Genomic DNA, 17,150 nt, shown 5'->3' on the forward strand with positions numbered 1-17,150 from the left:
GGAGGAGGAGGAGGAGGAGGAAGAGGTGATGATTCTGCCACAGTCTAGCTGTGTTTGTAGGCTTTCCTCAATTGTTCTCCACTTTTTTTTCTTTTGAGGTAGGGTCTCTTCTGAACCCAGGCTCACCAAGTCTAGCTGCTCTACCTACCTAGCTGTGGGGACTCCCCCATTTCTGATTCCCAAATGCTGGGAGTATGGGTGGTTACTATCTATACCAACCTAGCTTTTTAATTAAAAAAATATTATTTTTTTAAGACAGAGATGCTGGGGCCATGAGTGCTTGCTCTATCCATTGAGCTATCCTCCTCAGTCCCATAATGTGGAAAATAACACACATTTTAAGCAAGTATTTGATGAAATTTCAAGGGAGGTCTATACCAGGTGTGGTAGCACCTCTCTTTAATCCCAGCCTCTGGGAGGCAGAGGTGAATGGATCTCTGTGAGGCCAGCCTGGTCCATGTAGACATAGTTGTTTCCAGGACATCCAGAGCCTGTCTCAAAAAACCAAAGGGCAGGTGGGTGGCCAGGTAATTTTTATTCTCAGTGATGGGAAGAAAGAGTGTTATGATGGTTTGAATATGCTTGGTCCAGGGAGTGGTATATTAGAAGGTGTGGCCTTGTTGGAGGAAGTGTGTCACTGTGAGGGTGGGCTTTGAGATCCTCCTCCTAGCCATGTGGGAGTCAGTTTTTTGTTTGCCTTCAGAACAAGGTGTAGAACTCTCAGCTCCTCTAGTGCCATGCCTGTCTAGATGCTGCCATGTTTTCTGCCTTGCTAATAATGAACTGAACCTCTGAAACTGTGAGCCAGCCCCAATTAAATGTTCTTTATAAGAGTTGCCTTGGTCTTGGTGTCTCTTAACAACAATGGAAACCCTAACTAAGACAAGTCTCAAAAAATCTAGTTCGTTCATATTAGAGAAGATGGGGAGGAAAGAGTAAGAGCTGGAGAAAGATAAAAGGTGTGAGATGCTGGCTGACTTCCAGCCACGACATGGCTGCTGCACTCTAACTCAAAGCAGCTGTGATGACTCGCATACAAGCTGGATCCCATTGAGCCTGCCAGAGAGGCTGTGGGAAGGGCTGTGGATTTTTAAGTAGTTAACAGTGGTAGGAGAGAGAGACATTGTCTTCAGCGGAGTGGCCATGGATAAAGTGCAGATTTCTTGAAATATAAGTATAATTCCTTGAAAAATAAAAGAGCAGAGAAAGAGACTTGAAAGTAAAAAGGGAGGAGTCAGGAAGAGGAAGTGGGAGGGACTTAGTATGAGGGAAGAAGAAAGGGAGATTAACAGGGTGAATATAATTGAAATATAGTATGTAAGTTTCATAATGGAACCCATTACGTATAGTTAATATATGCTAATAAAAACTTTTTTTTAAGATTTTATTTATTTATTATATGTGAGTACACTGTAGCTGTCCTCAGACACTCCAGAAGAGGTGTCAGATCTCGTTAAGGATGGTTATGAGCCACCATGTGGTTGCTGGGATTTGAACTCTGCACCTTTGGAAGAGCAGTCGGGTGCTCTTATCCGCTGAGCCATCTCACCAGCCCTAATAAAAACATTTTAAACATCTGATTCACAATATGATTGCTCTCTTTGTAATGAGATAGATCCTAAATCTATTATTCTCTTCCAAAAGTGAGAGAGACATTCTTGCCTAAAACTTGAAAGTAAGTAAAACACACACATACACACACACACACACACACACGTAGGTGAACGCATGCACACATATTTAATCTCAGCTCCTTGGATTTCCAGAAGGATCAGTGATTTTCAGAGGCATGCACACATACACACACACACACACACACACACAGACACACACACACACACACACACACACACACACGTAGGTGCATGCATGCACACATATTTAATCTCAGCTCCTTGGATTTCCAGAAGGATCAGTGATTTTCAGAGTATCATGTGACTCACTAATCTAACTTGGAGTTTACTTTTTAGTTTCATTCTGTCGTGTTTTTTAGCCAGGAGCCTGTAGGCCACATAGGGCCTGTGATAGCTATGAATGCAGCTCAACGCACTTGTCCCCTTAATTACTGTGAGGTAGTTTTAGTTTTGTGTATGTGACTAGTTTTTGTAACTCAGTTGTGTAAGTTTTTGGGTGTGCACTTTGTAGATGACAGCATCATGTCAATAATGTCAAGAAGTATTCATTGTTTATCATGCAGTCCTATAACACAATAGGTATATGGGTAATCTGCCTGAGACTGGCTTCAGTGTACTATGTATGGGCTTTATGGAGGGCCCTGGTCCAGTTGTTTAAACGTCTATAGAAATCTCTTCTTTTTGCAAGAGAGGCACAGTAGACAGTATTTTTCAACTCTGAAGCAGGGGAATATGGGCTATTTGTATCCCCCTTCCCTCAAATCTGAACACAGTAAAAGCCTGAACTCCAAGAATGACTGTGTATTCAGGCATCAACCCATCTGGATTTTTTCTCAAGGGCTGGGAAGGGGGATACAAATAGGGTGGGCAATGACAGGGTCTCACTCTGTTGCCCTTGCTGGCCTGGAACTCAACATGTAGACTAGCCTGGCCTTGAACTCTTAGAGATCCACCTGCCTCTGTTTCTCCAGAGCTGGGATTAAAGGCCTGGGCCACCACACCCAGCGTCGATTTTTTGAAGCTGCAGAAGGCAGAGCCCTGTGAGTTGATGGAGGCAGATGTGGAATTGTGCCCTAAAATTCTCAGTTTATGTCATCTCTTAAGTAGCCGTTGCTCAGAGGTAGAAGAAGCAAGCAGAAGTGTGCTCAGAGGCATTTGTCCTGGGGATTCCCTAGAAGTAGTGCATTAGTCCTCTATCACTCATTTCATCCAGTGACTATTTCTGAAGTCAGGCATTTAGGCACAAGACAGGTGCTTTCTAGGGATGCTCACCAAGTTGATGTAGGAGGAAGATTGATACAGCTTCCGTGGAGTTGGGAGAGTCAGTGGTTCTATTGAGATGGAATTTGACAAGAATAGAAACCCTTAATTACTCTCTCTGTTTTTCCTCTCCTGTTAAACGGATCCCATCTTATTTGTGGCGGTGTTGTGGTGATGTTAAATACAGACATGTCATGGTCTCAGGCTGGTACAGTTTTTCCTTCTGTCCCACATAAGAGATTTTAAGAAAGTTAACAACTCCTTCCTTCTCTTCAAGCACCAGGAAACGTTACATGGAGTTTAGTGATTCAGTTTGAGGGTTTGGACAGGTCAAAGTTGAGTTTGGAAATGTTTTTGGAACCAACTTGCTTCCACTGGGAGAAAACGTCACTTTTTTTGTTTTGTTTCTCATGTAGTTACCCTGACCTCAAATTTGTTGATCCTCCTACCTTCCAAGTGCTAGGAATACAAGTTTGTGCCACCATGCGTGACTGCTGCCGCTGCTGCCGCTGCTTCTGCTTCTGCTTCTTCTGCCTCTTCTTCTTCTTCTTCTTCTTCTTCTTCTTCTTCTTCTTCTTCTTCTTCTTCTTTTTCTTCTTAGATTTATTTATTATTATATCTAAGTACACTGTAGCTGTCTTCAGACACACCAGAAGAGGGCATCAGATCTCATTACAGATGGTTGTGAGGGAATTACATGTGGTTGCTGGGAATTGAACTCAGGACCTCTCTCCAGCCCCAAGATGCCTTATTCTAAATTACCTGACTACTTTTGTGGACTTGAGTATTCTGTGAGATACAAGCAACAACTTATACTTTGGGGTCAGATGTTGAAGTGTATATAGTTGGAGGTGCTCCCTTGGGGCTAGGATCTGCACACCAGCCCTGTAGTTAGTCTTCTGTGGAACTCATTATGTAACTATGATAAATCTTCAATTTGTTGTCCTCCTGCCTCAGCCTCCAGAGTGCTGAGATTACAGAGCTACACTAGCTCATGGTGCTCCTTTTCTTCCCAGGATATCTCAGCATTCCTGGTACCCCCTTTTCTAAGTAGGTTCTCTTTCATCTGTGCTATTCCTTGGGGTGTCAGTTTCAAATCAGGGGAATGAATCCAAGTCCGCCAGAATGAATCCAGAAGACTTAATATATGATGCTTTGTGTTTGTTTGGGGACAGAGTTCCTGTGCAGGCCAGGCTGGCCTGGAATTAAAATCTTCCTGCTTTTTTGTTGCACGAATATTTGTAAAGCTGGAGTTAGTTTTGTGTAGTTTGAAATTGACTTGAAGTCTGAGAGCTAAAGCAGAAGAAGTGGCTTGACGTCAGTGTGTTTTGAGGTCTTGTGACTAACATGCAGCCTGTCCCTTCTGCAAAGGCTTTGGGACTGGAGGAGGGGAATATGACTTTAGGCAGGAAGGTGTACTGCCAGTGAGGCTGTCTGAGGCAGATGCATCACAAAATCTGTTAAACCAAACCTTAAAGTGAGATGGGCTTCAACTGGCCTTGCTAGAGTATGAAACCAGTTCACTTTCATCTCTAGCACCAACACTGAGCTGGAGAGACCCTTCAGACTCATCAAGATTAAAAACAGGAAATAAGCTTCTAGCAGCATAATTGTCGGAAAAGTTTTTCCACATAGGCACAATCGTTTGGGCTTGTTTCCCTTCCCCCATATTTGTGTATGTGTGGTGCGGAGGCATGTATGGAGGTTAGTGTGTGTGTGTGTGTGTGTGTGTGTGTGTGTGTGTGTGTGTGTGTAAGCCCAGGGCTGATGCCCCGTGTCTTCCTCAGGCACTCTGAGTTAAGTGCTGAGGCAGCTCTGTCACTGGAGATTCCCTGTCTTCCCTCTCATGCATGCTTGGATGATGGGTGAGGTGCCACACCCACCCAGCTCTTCTGTTCTCAGAACCCAAACACTTGTCTGGTGAGCTCCCTGCCCACTGAGCCACATCTCCAGCGTCCTGCTTCCTTCTATATAAGAATTTGCAGCTCAAACAATTCAAAGCAGGTTGGTCCTACTTGACTACCTCTTAGTGCTGCTGGAACAGACCCATTAGAAACAATGCTAAGTGGGTGTGGTGGCGCATGCCTTTAATCCCAGCACTCAGTGGCAGAGGCAGGCAGATTTCTGAGTTCAAGGTCAGCCTGGTCTACAAAGTGAGTTCCAGGACAGCCAGGGCTATACAGAGAAAAACCAAAAAAAAAAAAAAAAAAAAGAAACAATGCTAAGGCGCTCTGTGAGCACACTGAAAACAGANCTGTGTGTAACACTGACCTGGGGATGTGCTTCTGAATGAAGATAACACATGTGGAGAGTAATTCAGGCGGGATTTAGAGGAAAACTACAGAACAGCCATAATGCAATTTTCCTCCACATATTTTTTTCTGAGCGTACTGGAGTCAGTCCAGAGTTATGTATTCATTACTCATTCTTTCCATGGTTGTGAATTCACTGTGTTACATGTGGGTGCCGTGTCTGAGCCTCAGCCTAATGAGTTCCCTTCTGTGCGGTAAGCACTTCAGGGACTTGACTAGGGTTTTCTTGTGATAGTGAACCCAAGGCAGCCCTAGACACAGGGATCCAGCTCCCAGAACTGCTGATCTTTTACATGCTATCCTCATGAGAGCAGTGTGCGTAGGGACGGGTATATTTGAAGAAAAGGGAAGGAAGGAGCAATGAGTCTAAAGGCTAGGAAGGAAGTGCTCATTTGTTTTTGTTTGGTTTTTCCTTTCTCCACAGATGTGGTATTGTGTTTAAATAAATACTGTGTTGAGGAAGGTTTTGGAAGCCTTGCCTTTGCTCACAACCCTCATCTGGCTCAAGTGATGTACTATGAACTGTGCGGTCAAAAGGAGCCTTGCCATCTGCTATGGTGTAACTCCATTTAAACTGCACGTGTGCGCGCACGCGCGCGCGCACACACACACACACACACACACACACACTACATTAGTATTTTAAAATAAGCTTATAAAATAATGTGTTTCTTTATGACTTTTTCAGGCATCCTTAGTGTTACTTATGTATCTCGCCTTCCTCCCTCTCCCTGTGTTACCAACTTTCTTTTAATATTGTCCAAGTACTTGAGATGCATGCTAAAATCTGAGAATGGAGTTGGGGGTATTGTTTTTTGATTGTTTTGTTTTGTTTTGGAGACAGGGTTTCTCTATGTAACAGCCCTGGCTGTTCTGGAACTTTTCTTTGTAGACCATACTGGCCTTGAATTCATAGAGATCTGCCTTTCTCTGGCTCTCGAGTGCTGGAATTAAAAGCATATGCCACTACAGCCAGCCAAGAACTAGTGTTTTATAAATTTTCTATTCATTGGCAAATGGGAATGTTATACTTACAGACTGGAGGAAATGTGCTAAGCTGAAGAACAGCTGTTCTATGAGTTAGTTTCTTCATAGTCTAGTTTAAAAAGTACTTCCAGCTAGGTGTGGTAGTGCACGCCGTTGGTTCCAGCACTTGGGAGGCAGAGGCAGGCAGATTTTTGAGTTCGAGGCCAGCCAGGGCTACACAGAGAAACCCTACTTCAAAAAACCAAAAAAACCAAACCAAACCAAACAAACAAACAAAAAAACAAAAACCCAAAAAAGTACCTTTACATATGCTGCCATACCTGGTGTAGTTGGCTATCACAAAATGGTTATGACAGTTAATCATTAGCCCCCCTAATAAACTACTAGGATTCTACTGAGGATTAAAAAAAGGGATCTGTCTGAGCATGCCAAGCAGAAGCCATACCATTGAGCTATACATTATAGGCAGGCTAGTAGATGCAACCTTTCTTTTATTTAAGACTATCTCTTTTTTTTTTTTCAAGACAGGGTTTCTCTGTATAGCTCTGGCTGTTCTGGAACTCACTTTGTAGACCAGGCTGGCCTCGAACTCAGAAATCCGCCTGCCTCTGCCTCCCAAATTCTGGAATTAAAGGCGTGTGCCACCACGCCCGGTCAAGACTACCTCTTTAAATTGTAGAGCTGAGGCTGGGTGATATGATGCAATAGGTAAAAGTGCTTGCCACTGAGCCTCATGACTTGAATTCAGTCCCCAGGACCCTCAAGGTAGAAGATGGATGGATGGATAGATAAGTAGACAAAGAGATAGACAGAAAAGATGTAGGGCTGAACCTGCCATTTGGAGTGACAGACAGACAGGTGAGCTGTAGAGCTGAGGCTGTCATTTGGAGTCATCTGTGTCTGAATCCTGGGCTTGTTTTTACAGTGACACACAGCCTTTTTATTTAAACGTGGGCCCATAATTTTTTCAGTGGTTTCTGTGCTAGCAGACTACTACTGTGAAAGCAGTTTTCTAGGAAATATTGCCAGGTGGAATGAAGAAGTGGGGAGGGACAGCCAGGAAGGGAGCTGAGCAAGTGTTACTCGGGGTTGGGGTCAGAGCAGTTTTAATAAGCTAGACTCTACCAGTTGTCCTCAATAGGTCAGTTAGAGAATAATCATGTAATGGTGAGAAGCAGAAAGGTTGATTCAATGTGGCCACACTGGGAAGAGGAACAAGGAGGTCCAATGATCCCCAACATCCAACATGACCTTTCGGATTCTGACCTGAGGTTCAGGTTTAAATAGAAGGGCTAGTCAGGTGTGGTCCCATCCACGACAATGTCTAAGCTCTTTTCTCTCCTACAAGGTGATCTAACAACCTGTATGAACTAGGCTTCAGCCTTTTCTTTCTCCCAGCATGGGAGTTCTCAAAAAGTTCTAATTTCTTGGAGCCTGTTGTCTCAGTCAGAGAGCCAAAGGTAGCCACAAGACTCTCTTTAGAAGAATATCTTCATACCTACAGGGTAGCCACACAAGGGACACTTAGAAGGCCTAATTCAACTGGGCTGTGTTGTATACAGAGTGGATTTTCCCTATCAGTAATTGTTTTCTTCAGATTTTTCTCACATGGACTATTGCTTGAAATTGCCATATGGGACTTCTAGCTGGTAAACAGAGTTCCCATAACCTGAGTACAGACCTTGGACAGGTGTACCGGCTTTTAAGAGTGAAACCTACTTATTAATAGGCTGGCATTCTGGGGAATTGTGAAGGGATCCAGGTGTGTGTGTGGCTAGGGCACTGATAGTATCTGCTGCAGCATCAAATCCGATCTATAAGATGCAGCAGGGACCTAAGGAGTTTTGAAATGATTGCTGATCCAAAAGTGGGATATAGGAAAACTATTGTGTATTTCCTGTGTCTAAACTGCTTTTGTTTGTATCCCATGGTTGTGGGGCAGTGGACCATGCTAGGAAACTTGGTAAGGTTGAATGGGTTCAGAGACCCTGGAACTCCTCTGAGGATGGTAGGCGTTTCCCTGCACCCTACCAGATTCTTGGCTCAGAACACAGGATCACACTCCCCACAAAAGGATGTGACCTATGGTCGCTTAGATCAGAACAGAGTTCTCCATGTTAATGAGGTATCTAGATGAGCCATGAGGGTTTAGCCAATAAGCTTCCTTCCTGGACATATTTTCCTACAAAAGGGCCACCCTGAGGAGTTGTATGCACCCATTTTCCAAGATGAACAGTCAATAAACAATTTAGAACTAAGGATTGGCTCATCAAGAATTGCTATGAGGAGCAGGGAGAAAGCCTTCGTCTTCAGAGCGGCACCACACAGCCTAAGTCTCACACATAAGGTCCCTCCTCGACCTCAGACTCACCACTGCTGAGCTAAGCAGGGGTTCCCCATTCCCCAGCCTGGGCTTGTTGTATTCACCCTGTGAGTCTCCTCATTCCCAACTCCCTGTGATTTCCAGTGACATCTTGATGTTCAGGAGTTTGGGAAACCCTGGTCTTGGGCTCCTCGCAGGCTCATGGGCCACCTCCATACCTGACTCTACACAGTTTCCAGTGGAGACTAGACTCCTGGGAGTCAGGGAACCTCTGCTTCCGCTTCAGCCTATGTCATTTCTCACTCAGGCTAAGGTCCCCAGCCTGGCTGTATTCTCCCACCCCCTGAACCATGCATTGGCGCTCCCCACAAACCTAACACTGGATGGTGGCCTATGATAATGCAGTTTAATGCCTCTCATTTTGCCTGCCCAAGTGTCGTTCAGGTGGGGTGGAATGTGGGACCACACATGGTCATTGAACACTTTGCTTAATCATTTATGCCTTCTGCATCTACCTTATACACATTAAGAATTCATACTTGGGCTGGAAGGATAGGTCAGTGGATATATTCCTAAATACATGAATACAACCTGCTCAGTCAGTATAATATTACATGCATGTGTATGATCTCGGGGCACTTGGTATTGGATAGTCAATTGGGAGGCTATTCCCTGGGGAAGACCATTTTACCCAGTTGCCCATAGGGTTTTTTGTTTTGTTTTGTTTTGTTTTGTTTTGTTTTGTTTTTGTGTGTAGTGTTGAGTTCCTGTGAGATTTTCCCATCCCATGTTAGCATGTCCATTGGTGTCATGATTGTTCTGGTTTTGTTTAGGCAGCCATGTTAGTGAGGTTTTATAGGTATAGCCTTTGTGCCATTTCTAGGAGACACAATCTTATGGCAAACTTGTGTTCATCTGACTCTAAAACTTTCTACACCTGCTTCTGCAATGATCCCAGAGCACCTTACAATCAATCTCTCTCTCTCTCTCTCTCTCTCTCTCTCTCTCTCTCTCTCTCTCTCTCCCTCTCTCCTTTTTAAATCAGTAGTGATTTTTTTGTAATGGTTGCCATCTGTTGCAAAGAAGGTATCTTTGATGAAGGATGAGAACTACAGTTATCTTAGGTAGGGTTTCTATTGCTGTTGAGAGACACCATGGCCATAACAACTCTTTTTTTTTTTTTTTTTTAAGATTACTTTATTTATTATATGTAAGTACACTGAAGCTGTCTTCAGACACTCCAGAAGAGGGCACTAGATCTCAGTACGGATGGTTATGAGCCACCATGTGGTTGCTGGGATTTGAACTCAGGACCTTCAGAAAAGCAGTCAGTGCTCTTAACCGCTGAGCCATCTCACCAGCCCCCATAACAACTCTTATAAAGGGAAAACATTAATTTAGGGCTAGCTTATAGTTTCAGAGGTTTAGTCTATTATCGTCATGGTGAGAGGCATGGTGGCATGCAGGCAGTCATTTTATTAGAGAAGGAGCTGAGAGTTTGTATCTTGCTCCAAAGGCAACAGAAGGAGACGGCCGCACTAGGGCTAACTTAAGCATATGTGAAACCTCAAAGTTTGCCTACACAGTGATACAGCTACTCCAACAAGGCCACATTTCCCAAAAGTGCCACTCCCTAAGGACCAAGCATTCAACAGGAGTCCGAGGTCCATTCCTAATCAAACCACCACAACACTTACCTCTAAATGAAAGGATAAATATTAAGTAGTTAAGAATTGTTTGTTTGAGCCAGGCGTGGTGGCACACGCCTTTAATCCCAGCACTCGGGAGGCAGAGGCAGGCGGATTTCTGAGTTCGAGACCAGCCTGGTCTACAGAGTGAGTTCCAGGACAGCCAGGGCTACACAGAGAAACCCTGTCTCGAAAAAACAAAAAAAAACAAACAAACAAAAAAAAGATTTGTTTGATTGGGGCTAGAGAGATGGCTCAGCAGATAAGATTATTGACTGAGTTCAATTCCTAGCACCACATGGTGTCTCACAACCATCTATAATGGGATCTGATGCCCTCTTCTGGTGTGTCTGAAGACAGCAACAGTGTACTCATATACATAACATAAATAAATTAATCTTTAAAAAAAAAAAAGAATTGTTGAATTAGTAAAGTGGTAATCCATGACTTCATTAGCCCTGGAGAGTTGGTTAGGTTTCCAATACAAAGCATATTTTCCCTCCTTATTTTGTTTTTTGTTTTTGTTTTTGTTTTTGTTTTGTTGTTGTTGTTGTTGTTTTGGTTTTTTTTTTTTTGAGACAGGGTTTCTCTGTGTAGCCTTGGTTGTCCTGGAACTCACTCTGTAGACCAGGCTGGCCTCGAACTCCTCTGCCTCCCAAGTGCTAGGATTAAAGGCGTGTGCCACCACTGCCTGACCCGCATATTTCCCCTTTTGTAAGACTGCAGTTTTATGTAATGCAGTTCCCTTTTTAAAAACTATTTTTAAATTATGTATATCAGGGCAGAGACGGTAGCTCAGCTGTTAAGAGCACTTGTTGCCTTCTTCTGATCTCTGTGTGTACCAGGCATGCACATGTACACATAACATAAATCCAAATAATTTTGTATGTGTGCATGCTCAGATGCCTGTTAGTGCAGGTGCCCACAGAAGCCCTGGAGCTGGAGTTACAGGAGGCAACTGTGAGCCAGCTGATACTGGTTGCTGGGAACCAACCTTGGGGCCTCTGCAAAGGGCAGCATGCATTCTTAATTGCTGATCAATCACTCCCTAACCCCTAAGGTCCAGTTTTTGGTGAGTGTGTTTTTGTGACTTTTTTTTTCCTAGTCTTGGGACCTGAACCCAAGTCACTTGTGTGTTAGGTGAAATGGGGGAATGCCTCAAACAGAATTTTAAAATCACCCCTTTAGAAAACAGAATAAATGTAGCCCCTGGGGTCACTCTCTAATGCTATTCCCGTGTGTTTGCATGTTTTTCCACTTCAGCTCCTGACAGTTTTCTGTCCCGAGAGTTTTCTGTTTCCCAGATATGATGAATACAGAATTGGTACATTTTCTTTTCTCTGGCTGGTGAGATGGCCCATCAGGTTAAGGCACTTGCCATCCAGCCTGACAACCTGAATCTGATTCCCCAGGACCTATAAGGCAGAAAGAACAAGCTGAGTCTCACAAGTTGTAAGGAGTAGCTTTTGTTTTTGTTATTTTGTTTCTTCTTTTTTTTTTTCCTGGGCCTGGTGATGCATGCATTTAATCCCAGCACTGGGGATACAGAGGCAGGTGGGTCTCTGTGAATTTGAGGCTAGCCTGAACTACATTCTGAGACCTTGTCTCAAGAAAAAAGAAAAAGAATTTCTCCATTTACTAACCTTGAATAGTATTATCTGTGTTGTTGCACAGACAAAAGTTTGCTTTAATTCCCAAAATTTTCCTTCTGTGGCGGCAAAAGTGTATCTGCTAATTAAATTCTACTTATCCCCTCCCCCCATTTCCCATAATTTTGTAGAAAGACTATAGGTTAAAATACATGTAAACTGTTCTTTGTAATTAGACTATACAAAGCTATACTTTACTGTGGTCACTGTGTTTGCTGTATTTTACTGTTAAGTTGTTATTTCCATTGCATTTTGGGTGGCTCATAATTTCAGTTTTTATTTTTCTGTGGTTGAAATCTATCAGCGATTTATTTCTGCCCTGTTTAGTGTCTTATATTACTGATGGTTTTGTGGCTGAACTGTGGTTGCCTTGTCATGGAAAGGACACTGGAGCACTTAGTGGGAGAGAAGAAGCATGATTCTGAGCTTGCACTGACAAATGTCAGTTTCCTGTTTCCTGCTGTGTTTGTTTGTTCCAAGTCCATTCAGTCAGTCTCTCACAGTGTGACACCTTTGTTCATACAGCTTAGACAGGCCCTGTTCAGGTTTCCCCTGAGTCATCTTCCCCTTGCTGTAGCAAATACCTGAGATGATCAGCTCTGACAGGAAGGGGTGCACACTCATTCAGCCCTGTTGCTTGAAGACCTGTGGTAAGGGTGAGGCAGAGCAGAATTGCTGGAAAGCAAAGAGAGAGAATAAGATGTTTGCTGCTAATGTCAGGAGAAAAGAAGATGAAGAAGAGGCCAGAGACAGGGCACTAGTCTGCCTCATACTGCCCCTCAGGGAGGCAAGCCAGTCAAATACTGGCCCTTGGGACATTTATAATCAATGTATATGTATCCTCCATGCCATGTTCTTGGTTTTCAGGCAGCCTTCTTCTCTGTTATGTTGAGTTACTTCATTTTGCTCCTCCATGTCAACTCTTCACTTTTTCCCACCTTACTCTGTGCCCCAAGGAGTGACCCAGCCCATCAGGCTGATCAATGGGTTCCTTTCCCCTCTGGCTTGAGGTTGGGGGTCAAATGAGTGAGATCCCTAGAAGGAGATAGGGGGAGGTAGTTTCCTGCAATAGGATTGGCCCACTCTGACAACCTCTTTTTTTTTTTTTTTTTTTTTTATAAATTCTTTCATACATCACAACCACAGTTTTCCTTCTCTCTCTACTCCTCCCAGTCCCTCCTCCACCTTCCTCTCCCCCAGATCCACTCTCCTCACTTTCCATAAATAAATAAATAAATAAATGTTTAAAAAAGCAGATTTCACAGGGATACCAACCAAAGGTGACTTAACAAGTTACAGTAAGATTAGGCACAAACTCTCATATGAAGGCTGACTGAGGCAGCCCAGTAGGAGGAAAAGGATCCCAAGAGCTGGCAGAAGTCCCACAAGAACAGCAAGCTACAGAGCCATCATATACATGCAGAGGACCTAGCTCAGACCATGCAGGTTCTGTGTTTTCCAGTCTGGCAATTTTTAAGTCAGGCCTCCCTTAAACTGGCACCCTGCCTGCCTCCCTCCTCTCCGGTCTTGGTGATCTCTTTCTCTCTTGCCTCTGAGCTCTCTCTCCTGAGCTGAGGGTAGTCAGTTTCCACTGCTACTGGTCCGAGTTGTCGCGCTATCCCCTGTGGTTTCCCCTCCTTTTTTAAGTAGTGTTTGTATTGAAGTTCTAGTGAATGATTCTAGCTTGAGAGTCACTGGTCTAGCTCACTCCCAGCTAATGCAGTGATTGCCCCCAGTAATATTACAGCTGAGAGATGAAAGGAAACAAGACCAGAGCAGGAAAGAGGGAGGCAGGTCCAGGGTCAGATCCAGATAGCCAAACACAGGCAAATGGGTGATGAGCAGACCTTTGAGTAGGCTGTATCAGCAGTGCCGCACCAAGCTGAGGTGGGGCTTCTCAGTCCATGACACACATACCAGGTAGCAGAAGATATGTTGGTATGGAGCCATGCCATCATAGTGTTAGATATCCATCACTTCGTGGGGCACAAGAGAATCCTCCTCTTTCCTTAGTCTTGTGTGTCTAGTAAGTTCTTAGATTTAGCCCCCAGCCCCCTTTGTAAGACAGGGGTTCTCTGTATATTCCTGGCTGTCCTGGAATTCTCTCTGTAGACCAGGCTGATCTTGAACTCAGAGATCGCCCACCTGCCTCTGCTTCTCAGGGGCTGGATTAAGGGCGTGCCCACCATGCCCAGTTCCCTAATATGATTGTAAAATACCGATGTGCTCTCACAGTTTCAGTTCCCCCAGTAAATGTACTGAATGGCTCCCCATGTATTCCTAGGGATGTCATTCATCAATTCATGCTGGAGTAGTGGTGCTGACAGTGGTACAGTTTCTGGTTCCATCCAATGGCTGTTATCCCTCATCCTCAAAACAGAGTCAAAAGCGACTCATAGAGTCTCCTAGGGCAGTGAAAATCTACTGTTGTATGGAGTAACTTAGCATAGGGCATCGCATGAAAAACAGGAAATCTTTATTCATCTGCCAACGTCAGATAGAGGCTGATGCTTCTTTCCTGTGGGGAATCTGCTCTAGAGGAACAGAGACAATGCTTGATCTGTACTTGGGCCAAGGCTGAAATAATGTCTGTTAACCCCGTGTTAGGCGTGATTATAATTTTTTTTGGTTCTGGAGTTTGATAGGCAAGGCACTCTAGTACTGAGCTGTCTCCAGCCCCGGCTGGGAGCATTATCTTCATTTCAGAGATAAGGAAACTGAGTTCAAGTTATTTGTCCAGAGATCCATCTTTTAACACAGAAATCTCAAAGTCTGTGGTTTTGTTTTGCCTATTAAACTTTCAGTGCATCTCTTTAAAGGAAGAGTTAGGATGTTCTTTTGCCAACTGAAGCCCCCACTGAGTTACAGATCCTACATGAATATTCTCTCTTCAAATAGGGGACTCTGTACTCTGCTTTTTTTTTTTTTTTTTTTTTTGGTTTTTCACGACAGGGTTTCTCTGTATAGCTCTGGCTGTTCTGGAACTCACTTTGTAGACCAGGCTGGCCTCNCTGGAACTCACTTTGTAGACCAGGCTGGCCTCGAACTCAGAAATCCACCTGCCTCTGCCTCCCGAGTGCTGGGATTAAAGGCGTGCGCCACCACCGCCCGGCCAGTGTTTTATTTTAACTTTTAGGTTGTCACAGTGAGCTGCTTACATCTGCTTCATTGTGTTAACCTGGGTAGAGTGGAGCACACGTTCTTTGCCTATTTTCTTTCTAAGGCTGTGGGTTTTCCAGGATTAGATATGCTAAGTCTAACAGCTATATCTTAACAGTCTCTATCATTTTTTTTGATAAAGCCCAGATGCCTGTTGACATCTTTTATCATTAAGCAAAGTGCTTTCTTCAAAGATACTTTCGGAAAACATTTAGGTAGTCATTTGCATTTGGATAAAAATATAGACAAAGAGGACCTAGACCCACCACACATATGAGGCAGATATGCAGCTTGGTCTTCATCTAACAGCTGGCGCAGGGGCTGTCCCAGACTCTGTTGCCTGCCTGTAGACCAATTCCTCAACTGGGCCACCTTGTCTGGCTTCAGTAGGAGAGGATGCGCTTAGTCCTGCATTGACTTGGTGTGGCAGGGTGGGGAAGGGGGTGAGGTGGGGGTAGGTAGGGGCTGGGTGAAGTGGGGACCAGGAGGTGAGTGGGGGCTTTGATTGGGATATAAAGCAAATAAATAAATTAATTAATTAATGGGAAAATATGGACAAAATTTTTTGTTTGTTTTTCACTCTCTCTTTGCTCAGCTGATCAAAACTGTGGGAAGAAAAAAAAAACGTTTATATTTAGATATGGTTCTTTGTTTCCTCCCTTCCCAGCTCTTGCCCTAGGAAGTTGTTCTGTGGAAGATTTTCCAAATAATTAGTGGATGGTAATTAACTTATTTAGTCTAATGCAGCAAAATATACTACTTCTTCACACTCAAGAATTTCACCTACTCGGACTTTAGGAGGCAAACAAGACCTCACCCGATCCTTAACTTTGCTAACGTGGAGTTAGTGTGACTAGAGAGATCATGGGAGCCTCAGTCTTTTACTGCAGGCTGGGTTCCTATGGCCTTTTGCCCAGATAGTGGAAGCATTAAAAAGCAAACAAAAATGAACAGTTCTCTGCCAAGAAGCATAAGTGCAGCTGCTAAAATACAGAGCTGTGTAGTCCTGACCTAGCTGCTGTCTGTTTCTGGTTGCCCCTGGTTTTATGTGTGACATCAGTCTCTACAGCAGTCTGTGTGATACTGATCCATCTTACAGCTGGATAAACTGAAGCTTATAAAACTTGCCCAGGATCACCCTGCTTTGAAGTATATGACCCACACTACAATTTGGAACCATAGCAGATGAGTGAGAATTGAAAGGGAAGTTGAAAAAAAAAAAAAAAAAAGATCAGGGACACAGTGGTACCCCCTAGGCATCAGGGATCCAATCACACCACAGAACAGGCAGCAGAGAGCCATCTGCCACACTTCTGCCACTGCAATTGCTCCTCTGAGGGAGTTTGTCAACTGCTGCCTGCTTCCGTCTCTCTTTGGAAAGTCTCTCTGGTTGGTAGCCTCCTCTCAGATGTCACTGTTCCAGCAGCTAGCAAGTGAAGAGGGCGCTGAGGTGGAGAACTGGGTTCTGCTTTCCACCAAGACCAGCACCCGTGTCCAGAAGTGCTCGGCTGCTGCCTAGCAGAGTTCGGTTGAGGTTTCAGGAGACCTAGGAACTTAAAGCTCAGTTTCCACATGAGGACTTCTGGAGGTTTCTGAATTTGTCATAGAACCTGACCTCAACTGAAGTGATTGTCTAGCAGAACCTGCCAGCTCTCAGGGGCAGTCAGAGGACGGACCCTCAGGGATAACTTTCCCTAACTTTCGAGCTAAACTGGTCCTGTGGGGTCTTCAGGCCTTGAGTTTATCTTTTTGGGCTGAGTTTCACTATCACCATTCCCTTAATCAAGTAAGCATTTCCCTGTGTAGGAGGAAATGTATGGTTTTGCTTTTTTATCTTTGTCCTGCCTTAGATTCTTTTTGTTAGACTGTGGAACACTGAGGCCGAGATACAGCCCAGTCCTTTAAGAATACTCACTGTTCTTTCAGAGGACCCAATTCAGTTCCTAGTACTCAGATAGCAATTCAGATAGTAACTTCAAGCCCATGGGATTGTGTGTAATATTCTACATGCACATATACAGAAATAATTAAAAATAAAATAAATCGGGCTGGTGAGATGGCTCAGCGGGTAAGAGCACCGACTGCTCTTCCAAAGGTGCAGAGTTCAAATCCCAGCAACCACATGGTGGCTCACAACC

The 17,150-nt window shown here is 44.0% G+C and overlaps 1 protein-coding gene across 4 annotated transcripts in view; it reads left to right on the plus strand.

Annotated features, from left to right (window-relative positions):
• Stard9 (StAR related lipid transfer domain containing 9) overlaps positions 1-17,150 on the plus strand; it is an 80,069-nt gene that overhangs the window by 13,069 nt on the left and 49,850 nt on the right. The window lies entirely within an intron of this gene.

The sequence above is a fragment of the Mus pahari genome, chromosome 3, assembly GCF_900095145.1.
Source record: "Mus pahari chromosome 3, PAHARI_EIJ_v1.1, whole genome shotgun sequence".
NCBI lineage: Eukaryota > Metazoa > Chordata > Mammalia > Rodentia > Muridae > Mus > Mus pahari.